We start from the raw sequence: 15,486 nt of genomic DNA, 5'->3' as shown, positions 1-15,486 counted from the left end.
TACTCATCTGAATCTCTTCCCTCACGGTGAATAATTTCAGTGTACTCAACCATTAACAGTCCATTTGTTTACAAACAGACCCGGTAGGTCACTAGGGCATTTTTGGAAATTTGTCCCGACATGCATTGTGGGAAGTGGAGTTCCAAGTAGCTGTATTATGGCTACAGCGCCAACAAACACAGAAAGGGCTTCATTGCCTTTTGCTACTTCAGAGGCAATCAGGTACGTCATAGCACTTGTGGAGTGACACTGTTACTTACAGGTGTGTCTTCAGTCCTGTCCTCCTGTGATCCCACTGGACGGACACCAACACCAGTGTTCACCTCATCACTGGTAAACTAACCAGAGTCCAAAGGCCAGGATGTTCCAGTACTTATCATCCACCAGGTTTTCATCCCCTGATCACTGACAGATTCAACATGGAGCAGATGGGTAAAAAATTCTTGAAGTACAAGGACCACAACTTCCCCCTGTGGCCTGTGACCGTGGAGTACATCGATTCACTCCAGACCTTCAAGATCCGGGACAGCGACGTGTTCCTTGTCACCTACCCGAAGTCAGGTGAGTCCAGTCCTCATGGTCACATGACAAATCAGCTGATAACACAGATTATGTGTATTCAGGACTATTAGCTCATATCCAGGACTGATACATGTTGGCAATATACTGTACTTTCCGGACTATAAGCTGCTACTTTTTTCTCACCCTTTGAACCCTGTGGCTTATCTGACGATGCTGCTCAAGTATAGATTTTTACGGGCTGATGGCCTCCAGGGGGCGCTCTAGCAGGAAGCACAAAAGCGATACAGACAGGTGGAAGAGGTGATGAAGAGGAGAAGTTTTAAGGTTAACTTTTAACAATAATTTTGCGTGTAATACACAAACCCTCATCATGGAAAACACATGAAGAAATGCATATGATGCAGATTTTAACTTAAAACCAATCGATGTGTCTGTCTAAGAAGGAAACAGAGCGGCAGCACAGAAGAGACAATGAGAGACAACGGAAGATAGACGTAGAAGGAGTGTGACGGAGCCTTTCTGAGGCTGTTCAACTCCGATACTGAAGAAGACAACTGCAGTGGTTTCAATGAGCAGAAGGAAGATGAAGATAGAGATCAATGACTTTTCCAGGTTTTTTAACCAGCTGTGTTCCTGCCGTTTTACTGCCGTGTCACAGGCACTGTTTGGAAAAAAGCAGTTAAGGTATGGAAATAAATATTTAATTCATCTTTCTGTTTACCATCTTTCTGTGTAAATATCTCATGTTACAACGTGGACACCTGCGGCTTATAGTCAGGTGTGGCCTATACATGTACAAATATTTTTTCTTTTAAAATTTGGTGGGTGCGGCTTATATTCAGGTGCGCTCTATCTCAGTCTCAGAGCTCTAAAGCTCGACTCAATGGCTTTTGTTCTGGATACATACAGTCAGGTGTCCCTCAAGAGTCCATACTTGGCCCAATAATTTGAAATATTTACATCAACAATAAAACCCATGGCGTTGGCCACTTTAATATCCACTTGTATGCTGACGATCTCTTAAAGTCCTGATGTTCATCCTTCCATGGTAAGACAAACCGTCTATAAATGGAGAAAGTTCAGTGCCCCCTAGGAGGGGCCATCCTGTAAACAGGATTGCTAGAGCACAGCACAGAATGACCAGTGAGCTGAAGAAGAATCTGAGTGTTAACTGAAGACTTACAGAGAAGAACTAAGGTCATCTGTCCACCAGTTGAAGCTCAGAGGATGGTGATGCAACAGGACAACAACCCAAAGCACAGAAGTAAATCAACAACAGAATGGATTTAATGGAAGAAAACAGGCCTTCTGGACTGGCCCAGTCCAAGTCCTGACCTCAACCCCTTTGAGATGCTTTGGCATGACCTCAAGAGAGGGACTCACACCAGGCATCCAAAGAATGTCACTGAACTGAAATGATACTGTGAAAGAGTAATGGAAGATACAGAGGCCTTCTCCAATTATTTTAACCCTTTCATGCACGAATTATGAGAACCTTAATCAAAAATTTTTCCTGAATGTTTTTATTCCTCTTTAGGCACGAAAAAAACAATGCGATTGGAAAATTTTCTTCTGAAAAATGAATAAAAATAAATAAATTAAAAAAATATATATATATATATTTTTTTAAATTAAAAAATACATAAAAAAAATAATGAAAAAAAAATTCTTATGAACCTATTTTTCATGAAGTTGCAAAAATGTCCACTCAGCTGGACACCACACGGTTAACTTTTGATGTACAGAAACATGTATTTACTGATAAATTGTGTGAAAACTATGCTTATGATTCTGAGGGTTTATGCTCAGGAGAGATCTACATAATGTTACCAATTCATGTCAGAAAGGTATGTAGTGTCCTAAAACTTTAATACAGATATGTGCAAAAAAAAAAAAAAAACTAAAACAACGAAAAGAACAGCAAAACCCATGAATATACAAGAGAACAGCTGTAGAATAGCTGTCCACTGTAGTGACCAGTATGCATGAAAGGGTTAATGGTCCATCAACAAGACACAAGGTGTAAAGATGGGTTAGACTTAGGGTTAGCGACTGTACAGGTGACAACTTTTTATGAAAAACTTGTTTGAAACAGATTCAGGTGCACTTTATTGATGCACAGTATTTTCACCAGCTCAATAAAGAGAAAAAAGAAAGAAAACAAACAGAGTTAACAAGAAGCACTCGGAGAGCGCAGACCTCCGCCAAGGCTGATCAGTGGCGCCCCCCGTGGGCCCCCCCACCCCCGATCACCACCAAAATTTAATCATTTCTTCCTTATCCCATTTCCAACAAACCCTGAAAATTTCATCCAAATCTGTCCATAACTTTTTGAGTTATGTTGCACACTAACGGACAGACAAACAAACAAACAAACAAACCCTGGCAAAAACATAACCTCCTTGGTGGAGGTAATGAACATGTGACCATCAGTCCATGACTCATCGGGCTGAGGTTTGGGACTCGACAGGACCTGGAGTGGACTTTAGTACTGAGCAAGAAGGTCCTGGGTTCGACTCCAACACCAGTCGATGGGCGGTGGGACCTTTCTGTGTGGGGGTTGAATGTTCTTTCTGTGTTTGCATGGGTTCTCTCCAGCTCCTCCCAGCAACCAAACACATGCAATGATAGGTTAATGGGTTAAAATAAATTGCCCATAGATGGGAATGTGACAGTGATTGTTTGTCTCTATATGTTCGGCCCTGCGATGAACTGGTGACAGGTCCAGGGTGAACCCCGCCTTTGTCCATAGCTACCTGGGATAGGCTCCTCGCCCGCGACCCTAGTGAGGATATAGTGGTTCAGAAGATGAATGAATGACATTGGACACTGGATACAAATACAGATTACAGTCACGTGTCTCTGCTGATGTTCGTCCACTCAGGTACGATATGGACTCTGGATGGCGGTCTGAACGAGTATCCCAACAACTGCCAGCAGATGAGGTGGCTGGAGAATAAGATGAAAGAGGAGGATTACTCCCTCCGACCTTCACCTCGCCTCTTCAGCTCCCACCTTCCACCCCGCTTCATGCCTCCAGGCCTGAAGGACAAGAAAACCAAGGTCAGGACTTTCAAATGGCATTGAGTATCACACAATATGTCGAAAATAAATATGTATAGCATGCCAAATGCCAAAAGAACTGGCATGATATACAACCAAATTTTATAAGATCAGTCTAGTATTAAACATGGAGGGGGAACAGAAGTGTTGAACGCTGCAAGTGTGTTCTTAATGGTTTGTTTCATTAATCAGATCATTTATGTGATGCAAAACCCAAAGGACAACATGGTGTCAAATTTCCACTTCAGCCAGTCCGTCACACTGTTGGACACCCCCAAGAGCTTTGAGGCCTTTCTGGAGCAGTATTTGGCAGGAAATGGTGACCAATCTCATCTTAAATTTACTCAATCATATGAAATCCATGTTCCTAACGTGTTCCATTCACTGTTCAACAGTTGGAGGATCATCATGGTTCGACCACATCAGAGCCTGGTACTTGAACAGAGACCAGTACAACATCCTCTTCCTCACCTACGAGGACATGATTCTGGTAAGACCTATTTCAGATCTGATATACTCAAGCCCGGATTAACCATATGGGCAACTGGGCAATTGCCCAGGGGCCCGCGACCTCTGAAGGGCCCTGGGTAGCTCGGGCATAACGAAAATATCTGGTTATCTTTTGCTTATAAATGAAACTGTCCGCTGCCCGGAGCCATTGCACTGCACAGAAACCCTGCTCCTGCTGTCTGTGACCGTGAGCTGAGACCCTCTCCTCATTGGTCAGTCCAAAAAGCGAATCAGCGGTGACGCAAATCAACGTGCGTGCACTGAGCGGGATGTGAGACGTCAAGAACTACGCGACATACGCGAATCAAACATTGCAAACATGGAGAAGCAGCTAAGTGGGAAGTTTAGTATTGGTCAGATAAGTATTTCTTTGAGAGAAATTGACGGTTTTCCAGATGTTTATATCAGTGGCGATTTCTCATAGACTGCAAGGGAAGCCCGGCTTCCCCTAAAATGATGAAAATTAAATGGTTAAATATGTACGGTTGTTTTGACATTTTATTGACTACAAATGTGTTAAAACACGTTCATCTCAAAGATGAGTTCGTTCAAATCAGCTTTATCACAAACCAACGGACGCGATGTTGGTCACTTCTCATACATTCCCGTTGCGCTGTTTTCTCCTCCATCTCTGCTCAGTGCATTTGTCCGTAGACTGTGTCCGTCTCTGGACTTCAACGGGACTGAATGGAACAGTTTTTTTCATTGCGTCAAAACTGGACGGTAATTGGATAAATGCCACGATGTTGTCCCGCCCCCGGACACCGGGTGTCTCTGCGGGTGAATGGAGCTGTGGGCGGAGCTCGAACGGGTATGCCAGAATCCCACGTGCTGATTGGAGGATCGGTCAAAAGGCTGAATCCCGTTTGACTGACAGCTGTTTTCAGATCTACTCCTTCACTGACACAGTTCATTTTAATACCGTCACACATTCTGCTGGTAAATCAAGAGAGAAAGTACTACGAAATTACTCGTTCATTTTTTGCACTGTAAATAAAACACACTCATTGGACTTCCTTGTTTCAATTTAACATAGTTTCAGCGTTTTCTTGTTTCAGTTCCATAATTTAATCATTTCTTGTTCGAGTTTAATATCGTTTTGTAGATAGTTAAATCAATCAAACTGTCGGCTAGGTTGGAGTGAAAGGAGCATCTGTAGTTTAAAAAGGCTGAAGTCTGACACCCACAACACACTGGGCCAAGGCAATCTAAGCAGCCTAGGTCTACTGGATATTGAGAGGACACTGGTCCAGTCCCTGAAAAAGACGCCTACTTGGTACGATAAGGTTACTGAGCATTTTCTTAATCCTTTTTTTTTTTTTTTTTTTTTTTTTTTTTTTATGTAAGCAGACAGTGAGCTTCCCCTGTCTAAAAGACGAGCAGCCGGCACTGGTTTATAGTATTTAGTATATGTAGTATTTAGTATTAAAATGTTTAACCCTTGCCTTGACATGCCTTGAATTGTGATGTGTTTTCTGTTTAAAAGTTAAACTGGGACCAAAATGTTTATTTTAGCAGATTATACTGCATTATATTTATTTTTTCCTTGTGGTGGCTCCATGAAAATGCTGAGATATGTTTATTGTTGAGAGAAAGCAGATTTCAAGATGTTTACATTGCACTTACTTTAACTCTCTTGTTGAATTCTGAGGTGACAAGGGGATTTCTGTTTAAAATTCATATCTGATTCTATCAGATTATGTTTGTGTTTTGTCTGTGGGCTTTTTCTGACGATTCAATACATTTGTGTTGGCAAAAAGTGTTGTTAAATAAATACTGGATACTTTGGAAATGGTTTATTTATTTTTTGTGAAAATGGAGGACACTTCCCTCTCTTTCTAATGTAGTGGATCAATTTTAGATTATACTGATGATGATGTGTTTTGTTTTCATGTCATCATATGCAAGTGAGTGGCCTTGACAAGAGGCTATAGTAGTGCACTTATAGTTCTACGAGCATTTACACATTTGTACATCAAAATGCAATTGATAATAGTTAGATATTGGAGTATGGGGTATGTTTACATATATTCCTGGAATTTATTCTGTATTTTGCCAGATTATAGGGATCCTGGGGTTGTGATGATGGGGCCCTTGAATATTGTTGCCCAGGGTACAATGAAGTGTTAATCTGGCCCTGGATATACTGGTAGGTTTTGCTGTTGCTTTGTTGGATCTGAAGTGGGCAGTACTAAGACCACTTATTAAATATAATGTGTCCACACTGGAAAACCCTCGGCCTTCAGTCCACGCCAGAGTTTTTGCACAGACAGACGGACGGACGGAAGGATGGACGATGAACTGATGACAATAGGCTGCAGCGAGGGCCGAAGGTAAAAACTATGAACCTACAGTGACCCCTGGACATAACATTCAGTATTTTTAGTCACAGGTTGAATGTAAGTCAAAGGGTGTATTCACATCTACATCATTTGGTCCGTTTAAAACGGACCGGAGTTCATTTCCCTGGAAAGTCTGGACTTTTTTTTAGGTGTGAATACAAAAATACGAACTCTGATTCAAATCAAACAAGTGGACTGAGACTGTCCGCTTGCAAACGACTGAGCCAGTTTACTGTTTTTTAACGATTCACCCCACCCCCGACTTTTCTGTCCAATGCCAGCGCAGTTCGTCACATGCGTGCTTCTGTTTACGCAGTTTGGTCCACTAGCAAAAAGTGTAATGAGAATGTGAGCCAACCCAAATGAAAAAAATAAAGTCTGCATTCGATCCCAATCAAATAAGCGGACCAAAGGACTTTTCAGGTGTGAATACATCCTAAGGGAACCAGGACTTTTTGGAGCAGCATCTAGAGGCTGTCGGTGGTATTACAACTTTAAGATAGTAAAGCACCAATGAGGACAGACGTGTTTTGGTGTGGTGGTGGGGGACAGAAGAATGACAGCGAAGCATCAATCATGGACAATGTCTCCCACCCCCTACATGAGACTGTAAGAGCTCTGGAAAGCTCCATCAGTGACCGGCTTCTTCACCCACGCTGCACGAAGGAGAGATACCGCAGGTCCTTCCTTCCCTCTGCTGTCAGACTTCACAACCAGTCCTGCTCCCATTAGATCAATGCACAATGTGTAATAACAACCCTCCCTCCATTCCACTTATGTTGTATATATTCAATCCGTATTATATATATATATATATATATATATATATATATATATACACACATATATATATTTTTATATTTATAACCATTTGCACTACATCATATCGAACAATATTTGCACTCTCCTTTTAAACACTTTTTTATTCAAATTTATATGATTTTGTTTTTATGTGTATGTCTATGTATGTTTTTTATGCTGCTAACAGCACTGTGAATTTTCCCATTGTGGGATCAATAAAGGAATATCTTATCTTATCTTATCTTAACTTAAAAGTCATGGATGTGCTATACATTTTGGTATTTGAATTAGTGACTGTGTTTTTCTGACTCGCTACCATTACCTGATTCTGAAATTTTTCTGGCTGTGATCGATGTAACACTGTCTACAGTGCATTTATTTGCAGTATTTCAACGATGAAAAGCACAGAAAGTCGACTTCATTATTGTCTAGAAATGAAAAAGTCTGGAAACTTCAGATCTAGAAGTCGCACTTTTACCTGATGAGTTTGTATGTCCCTGAATTTTGACTAATAAAATTTACTGAACAAGATTTAGACGATGTAGAGAAAATGGAGTCAACTTTGACTAAAAATGTTGTATTTATACCCGAAAATAAGGTATTAACTTCAGTATTTGAAATGACTGCAGACCTTTATAGAATGAAGAAGGTTTTGGTCTAAGTTCTTCAACTTTCTTCATTTCTGTTCATGGAAATGACATCATCATGGAAAGGTTTTGACGCTGCTTGTTGTTTCTTTGTAGGACCTGAAGGGGGCGGTCACTACGATCTGCAGGTTCTTGGGGAAGAACCTCAGCAACGAAGGCATCAATCAAGTCATAGAAAAAGCTACATTCAAGAACATGAAGAAAGACTCCAAGGCCAACTGAGTCTTTCAGAAGGGACTTGGGCATCGGTGACTTCATCCATAAAGGTAAAACAATCTACCACTGCCGTCCAAACTTCTACACAAACATCGGGTTCATTCTTCTTCTTGTTCTTCTTCGTTTTCTTGTTCTTCACAGGTCGGATCGGCGATTGGAAGAACATGTTCACCGTGGCTCAGAGTGAGCGAGTCGATCGGATGCTTCAGGAGAAACTTGGAGACACTGGTCTGAAGTTCATCTGGGAATAAGAACAGCAGCAGCTGAAGACGTGGCCTCGACTCCACTGATTCTTTCCTTTATTCATCATGTTTTCTCTCCAATCCAACACCTCTCACTCTGAGTTCCAGTGTTCGTTACTGATTAGATGCAGATCAGACACGTTGGTAAAGATTAAACCCTCATTTCCAACTTTGTATTTTCTGACATCTTTATATAAAGTGCATTTTCTTCCCATTCTTGAGTCTCTGAATTCTTCCAACATTTATAATTGAAGCCAAACTTTTCAAAGAAAAGAGAGAAAAATCACTCACAACCTCTTTTGGAACAGCTGCACCTGCACGAATCCATTCTGTCAGCCACTGTGTGATAGCATGAACATCATGTCTCTCCGACAACATTTGCACCACTGGGACACTTGAGCTGTTAAGCCCTGTCAGAACTCCCTGATACAGGAAGATATGGCCAGACGAGCCATTTGGTCTGACCAGTTTCCTAACTACTGAGCCAGCTGCATCGAAACATGCTGTTGAGTAAGTTTACTTTAATAAGGTCTTGTACATCTGCATTTGTGTTTGACTCCAGTAGTGACAGAAAAACTATCCAGTCCAATGTCTTTAATGCTACTACTATGAGGTGCACTGTATTTTAACAACTGCAAAGACAAAATGGGATCTTTGTCACCTAATTCCAAATCATCTCTCTCTTGTTTTGCTTTGCGTAGTGTGGCCAAATTAGGTAGATGGCTTGGTTCAGGATCTCCAAAGTTCATCAGCTTCTTCGCCTGTGATCCCCACCATACATGGGGTTTCATCCTGCCTTCGCATAGTTCTTTGGCTATCTGCACCTGCATGTTTCCAGACATGAAACACTTCGAACAGCCAGTGCGGAGGGAGTCGTCAGCATTTTTGATGCAACATTTGAACATCATTGGGCTGTTAATTGCTGACTCTTTCTCACATGTTATGTAAAGATATCCATGACACTCTTTACAGTAGCCTCTGATTTCAGTATAATTGTTTGTGACTGATGGATAGACCTTGGCTCTTTTATAAATAAATGTGCAAGGACTTTTCACTGCTTTCCAAATCTGCTCATTTATCACAAGTCCAGGTGCCAGGCTTCAAAATGATATATTGTCTTTTTTAAGTTTGAGAATATTTGTCATTGTACTCAGCCTTTTATGGAATAAATTCTCTCCATTTGTCAAAAGGAACATTGAGTTGAAAAGTCTGATAATCTTTTAGGACATGAGAAAGGGAACCAGACTCAGAGCCTGTGTCATCAGTTTCAGGATCACTGGTGTGATGACTGAACCCTAAAGTTGATCAGACATTGTGTCTGTTTAATTTAATAAAGGTGTACAGGACCTTTGCAGAGGTTATATTTCCCAGCTGCTCACTCAGCTCTGTCCATACAGTGGCATGTCCATACATGTTGCCATTTTAGAGTATGGCCTCTTTTGATGTGCAGAGAACTGCAAAAATGGTATCTGTGTCCACTGCAGGTTATTTGGGCATCTAGTTTAAGAACACATAAATTTAATTAATGTTGATCACTTAATTCTTGCCTTTATTTTTCTATCAGTGATTATATTACATTAAGATCTTTGAGCATTTGCAAATCTAAGTGTGCAACATGTAAAAGTTAGCATAAATGAAAATTCTCAGTCATTGAGCATTGTACTTTACTACAGTAGCAATATTTTGTGAGCAATTTTTGAGTCAATATTCTGCTCAGTTTTGAAACATTTCACTTATGTTGGCCAGAAATCTGATTTTGCACAGGGTTGTAAATTGTGCTGAGAAGCCAAAGCTTGTAAAACGTACAATATTAGAAGTGAATTTCCTGCAGGAGTAACTTTTCTTCCACAGGTGTACTACCGGATAAAACCTGTCGAGCTCCCACTAGCGGTACACATGTGAAGTGTAACCCATGATGCTTCATTTAAATAAATTGGGAACAGAACTACTGAACAAAACGCTTTCTTTGCATTGCTTTTTATTGAAATTTCAAACATTATTGACAGGACAATTTAACCAGGTAAACAAGGAAGAGGCATCAAGAAGTTATGATCAGGTAAGACCATCATGACAGCTGTGATTAAAGCTATACCTACCGATGTGGCACTTCTCACAGCACTTAGTAAAAGTTTGAACATGAACAGCCCGCCTCCCTCCAAAGCCCCGCCCGCTCATCCCAAGTCGTCAGAAATGGACGCATGGTCAGAGCCCCGTTCGGCACTATTTGACGCAGGGGGTACCCCTTCTGCGTCGGATTTCGACGCGGAGGGCAGCCTGATAGAACTGCATGTAAATCCCCCAGGGTCATTGAGCTCTGACGCTTTCCTCTTACCTGATGCGCGTGATGGAAGCGGAGGTGGAAGTGGAGGTTCGGTCCACTTCAGCGTGTCCGTAGACCCCTCCCTCAGTAATCAGATCCATCATCCACCTGCCGCGGGCCCTGTTCCATCAGTAGACCCTGAATTTAAGGGTCTGGTCTGTGCAGCGCTGGGTCAGTGTCTTCAGCTGATGAGGTGCCCAGCACGCGCACTGTGAACGCACGGCCTCCACGAATTTTCCGTGGACATTTGAGGTTTCATAGTCCATACATTTAACATCTTACATAATCCTACATTGTGTGACACCAAGTACATGTACCTGAATCAGTACTGCGGTCATAAAAGCTGAGCTTCCTGCAGACCTATCTGTTCAGTCCAGTACAGCTGACTTCCAGACTTTTATCTCCATCCTTCATTCATCAGACTCCTGTTTGTGCCCCTTGGTTGTTGTTTCTGTTAATAAATCCGTTTTTTCCCTTCCACATGTGCATTTGAGTTTTATCCATACACATCATAGACAGTAGACTGTGGTCCGTGACAGGAGGAGCAGCGTGAGTGAAGCTTCAGATTCAGAGGGACACATATCAGGTGTGGAGCACGATACTGGGTCGGATGCTGAACGGCTGTAATGGATGATTGACAGGAGGCTCAGCCAGGTTCGACCAATTATTTCATTCGGACCGACTAAAATGATTGGTCAGACCTTTATCAGAACTATATGAGAATTAAACATTTTTGAGTTTCAAAACCTGGTGGATTTCTTTTATATTTTAGTTTGACACATGCCTATTAGGAGCATTTTAAGATGACAAAAGAAAAGTGTAAAAATGCCACATCATACGGTATAGCTTTAACAGAGTAAAAGCAATGTATAATCCACTGCAACTGTAGCGCCTTAAACAAAGTGAAAGTCCATTTTGGGTGAATTTGTAGCAAAGGGGGCTGGGGTTGACTGATATCAGCTGAAAATAAATCTGGTAATATCTATAAAACCATAACAACACAAACGAAAATTTTAATGGCACAAACCAACACAAATGAAGCACAAACAAATTCAACTATTTCCACTCAATTTAGAGGAAGTGGGGGGCTGTGTGATGTCATCAGCTGAAAATAAATCTTGTAATATCTATAAAACCATAACAGCACAAATGAAAATTTTCATTGCACAAACCAGCATTAACGAAGCACAAACAAACGCCACCATTTCGGTTAAAGTTGGAGTAAGTGGGGGGCTAGCTGACCTCAGAATGACCTTTCAAAGAATTGTTCATAACTCAATAACCATAATAGCGCAAACGAAAATTGTAATTGCACAAACCAGCATTAATGAAGCACAAACAAATGAGACTATTTATCCAGAGATTTTCGTTGGGTGGGGGGCCAACTTCATGCAGGTTGGTGATAGATGCTAGTATTTTTGAACATTAACCTAGGGCCAAAAATAATAACGCAAATTAACCAATGTTGCTGTTAATCACTGACATATGCCAGGTTGCGAAAATCAAATAATATGTGACCCTTTTTTTAAGTAGTATTTTGAAAAAAAATCATATTTAGTGTTTTTTGCATCACAAAATGTAGTGACATCATGCTCAAAAGAGATCATTTAAAGGGTTAAAAAAAAATGTAAAATGAATGATTATTTGATACATGTGATTAGGGCTGACCTTGATTTACAAAAATAAAATCAAATTAGAGCAGAAAAATAAATCAATACATAATATTTAAATGCTTGATTTATAGGTGTGCCATTTTGGCACACTTGGTGACAGATGCTAGTATTTTTGAACATTTGACCTAGTGCCAAAAATAATAATGCAAATTAACCAGTGTTGGAGTTAATCACTGACATATGCCAGGCTGTAAAAATCAAACAATATGTAATCCACTTTTTATGCAGTATACTGAAAAAAAATTGTTTGGGTGTTTTTTGCACCAAAAAAATGGCTTGCTTACATTACATACACGACATTTAAAGGGTTAAAATATGTGACAATTATTGAGTATTTGGTGTTTTTATTTATGGCTCAAGTTGCTGAAATAGAAAAAAGTGCAAAAGAATTAAAAACTGTATGAAAATTTTATTGACATTATTCATCAAGTCTGCCATTTTGGCACACTTGGTGCTTAGTAAGGGCCTTGCTGGACAGGATACCGGAGGGTTAAATTAATTAGTTTTTGATCATGTAATAGTTTGCTCTACTATGTTACAAATAAACATTAATTTTAGATGACATTTTGTCTATATAATGTGTATTATTATGGACAGAGGCAGAAAAGCCAGGTATAGATTACTGCACAAAGTGAGAATTTTATTTTCCTTGGTCCTCGGACAATTAATACTGAACAAACAATAACTCAAACTGAATTATCAAAGAGCTGCAGCATCTGAAACCGACCACAAGGAATATTTGACAGATAAACAGAACCACAGTGCTGCAGTTTCAGACTCACAGTTTGTCATGTCTTTTATGTATTCTGTTCATCCTTCTCAACTCAACATATATTTTTATTAGTTTTGTTTTTTTTTTTATCATTACTAGAAGTTTCAGGCGACCCCATTTGAACTCCAGGCGACCCTACGTGGGGTCCCGACCCCAAGGTTGAAAAACACTGAAGTAGGTTGTTCTGTGACTTATAGATGAATACAGCAGTGTGGAGATTAACCAGATCTAATAATTTAAGAATATTTGTACTAATAATTATATATATGAATGACTGAATAATAAATGAATAACAATGAACATAACAATGCGAGAGTTTTGTTTTTCAATTGCATTCCCAGTTTCAATTCCATACAAAATATCTCTGTTTAACTGAAATATAACCTTGGACAATTCACACATAAAATAGTTTGTCACAAAATGGAACCTCGGCCACGCGCAGATTAGTTTAACTAGCATTAAACAAAATGGCGGTGGCGGTAGACCAACATGCACGCACACAGTCAAATTCAGTCATACTTCACAACTTTAACAGTTTTACTCACGAACCACGAACAAAAATCCGTTGCAGGCCTGTGGAGTCCTGGACAAACATTGGGTGCGTTGAAATATAACTGTGGAAAAACACTGAGTGCGTGGAAACCACAGTCCGGTTGATTAACTGCTAGGCTAGCGTTAGCCTTCTGCGGCGCAGCTTCGTTGTCCACGGTTACCTCTGCGCATGTCCGGTTCCTACGGTCAGTCCTCTGGCTCTGGATCCAACACAGTTCTTTCTCGCAGCTCTAAGAGTTTTCAAATGGATTTATTGGATCCGGGACCCACTTCTCAGGTGTAAAATCTGGAACGATCCGTCTGTCCGTCCCCCCTCTGTTTTTGTGAGTCCGGGCACTTTCTCTCCCCTGTCCTTCACCTCAACGTCCAAGTACATACGCTCTATGTCACATCAGCCAATCACCATTGACTACTTTGACAGACGACAACCAGTACAGTCACAGGAAATAGAATATATATATATATATATATATATAGATATAGATATAGATAGATAGATAGATAGATAGATAGATAGATAGATAGATAGATAGATATGAAATACATATAGGATCTGATACTATTATTTAGACCAAATAATATTTACAAATCAGTAACATTTTTATCACATAAAACATACTGTTACACTTTGAAGTAAACCTTTGTAATAGGTCACTGCTTTTCTTTTTTCTTTTTTTAAGCCATTATTTCTCCACAGGGCTACAATAACAACAACAATAATAATAATAATAACAATAATAATAATGATGACACACAAAGAAACCACCTTCATCTATTCTGTTCATATCACAGGTGTCAAACATGCAGCCCATGGTCCAAAACCGGCCCGCCAAAGGGTCCGATCCGGCCCCTGGGATGAATGTGTGAAAAGCAAAAAATTACACACACTGAGAAAAAGAATCTAAATCTTACCAAGTGTATTTTTCTCTATTTTTCTCTGTATTTTATTAATATTCACATTAATTTAGTTGATTATTTTGTTAAGTTTTGCTTTTTTATTCTTATTGTCATTTTGCTCATTAATTTAGTGATTTTGTTTCATTGTGTGGATGATTTTTATTTATTTTTTGCTAATGGTGCTATGTGTATGTGTATATGTGTGTGTCTAGATCTGTGTATGAATATGTATTTACATAAATGTGTTTTTGTATTATGTGTTTATGTAAATCATATTATATTTGTTCATAACAATACAAAGCCAGAAACTAAATTATTTCACAATAAGTATCAGTCATATTATGGTATGTAGTATAGACATGCTTAGACTAGAAAGGTTATTAATTATATAAGGAGAAGGGGTGGAGTTTATAAGTAGTACTTCTTCTCACTCCTTTTCGAATATGAAATATATATCTTATGTTTAAGTGTTTTGTTTATTTTCTTCTGTTTTGACATTCATATTCGAAATAAATACATCAATCAATCAATTAATTATTGACACATTTCTGTTGTTCTGTTGATTACTTTGGTCGTTTTTTTTTGCTTATTTTTAGGGATGCACTGATACCGATGCCAGTATCAGGAATCGGTCCGATGCCGAACACATGTACTCGTACTCATTAAATTCCCCCTATTCAACCACACCAATACCACTTTACGGCAGCATGACGTTCATCACTTCATAGTGCCGCAGGTGTGTGACCAAGGAATAATGTCAGCAGTGTGGAGATTTTTCAAAGAAAATGACGGTGACAACAGTAAAGCTCACTGCAAGTTATGTTCAGCCATACTGTTCTGGGGAGGGGCGAAAACTGGCTCATTCAACACTAGCACTCTCATAAAACACCTGAAGTGCCAACACGACGCGGAATTCAAGGAATTTGCTA

The 15,486-nt window shown here is 39.8% G+C and overlaps 1 long non-coding RNA gene and 1 pseudogene across 1 annotated transcript; both read left to right on the top strand.

Moving 5' to 3' along the window:
• The first annotated feature begins 419 nt into the window (after nt 1-419).
• On the top strand, nt 420-8,352 carry LOC115423810 (amine sulfotransferase-like; annotated as a pseudogene).
• A 279-nt stretch (nt 8,353-8,631) lies between these two features.
• LOC115423844 (uncharacterized) lies at nt 8,632-9,397 on the top strand. Its single transcript, XR_003936016.1, has 2 exons — nt 8,632-8,853; nt 9,045-9,397. It is a non-coding gene; the product is annotated as an uncharacterized LOC115423844 (long non-coding RNA).
• Nucleotides 9,398-15,486: the final 6,089 nt, after the last annotated feature.

The sequence above is a fragment of the Sphaeramia orbicularis genome, chromosome 8, assembly GCF_902148855.1.
Source record: "Sphaeramia orbicularis chromosome 8, fSphaOr1.1, whole genome shotgun sequence".
Taxonomy (NCBI): domain Eukaryota; kingdom Metazoa; phylum Chordata; class Actinopteri; order Kurtiformes; family Apogonidae; genus Sphaeramia; species Sphaeramia orbicularis.
Note: the sequence above shows the minus strand (reverse complement) of the source record. Positions and strands in the feature narration are given on the sequence as shown.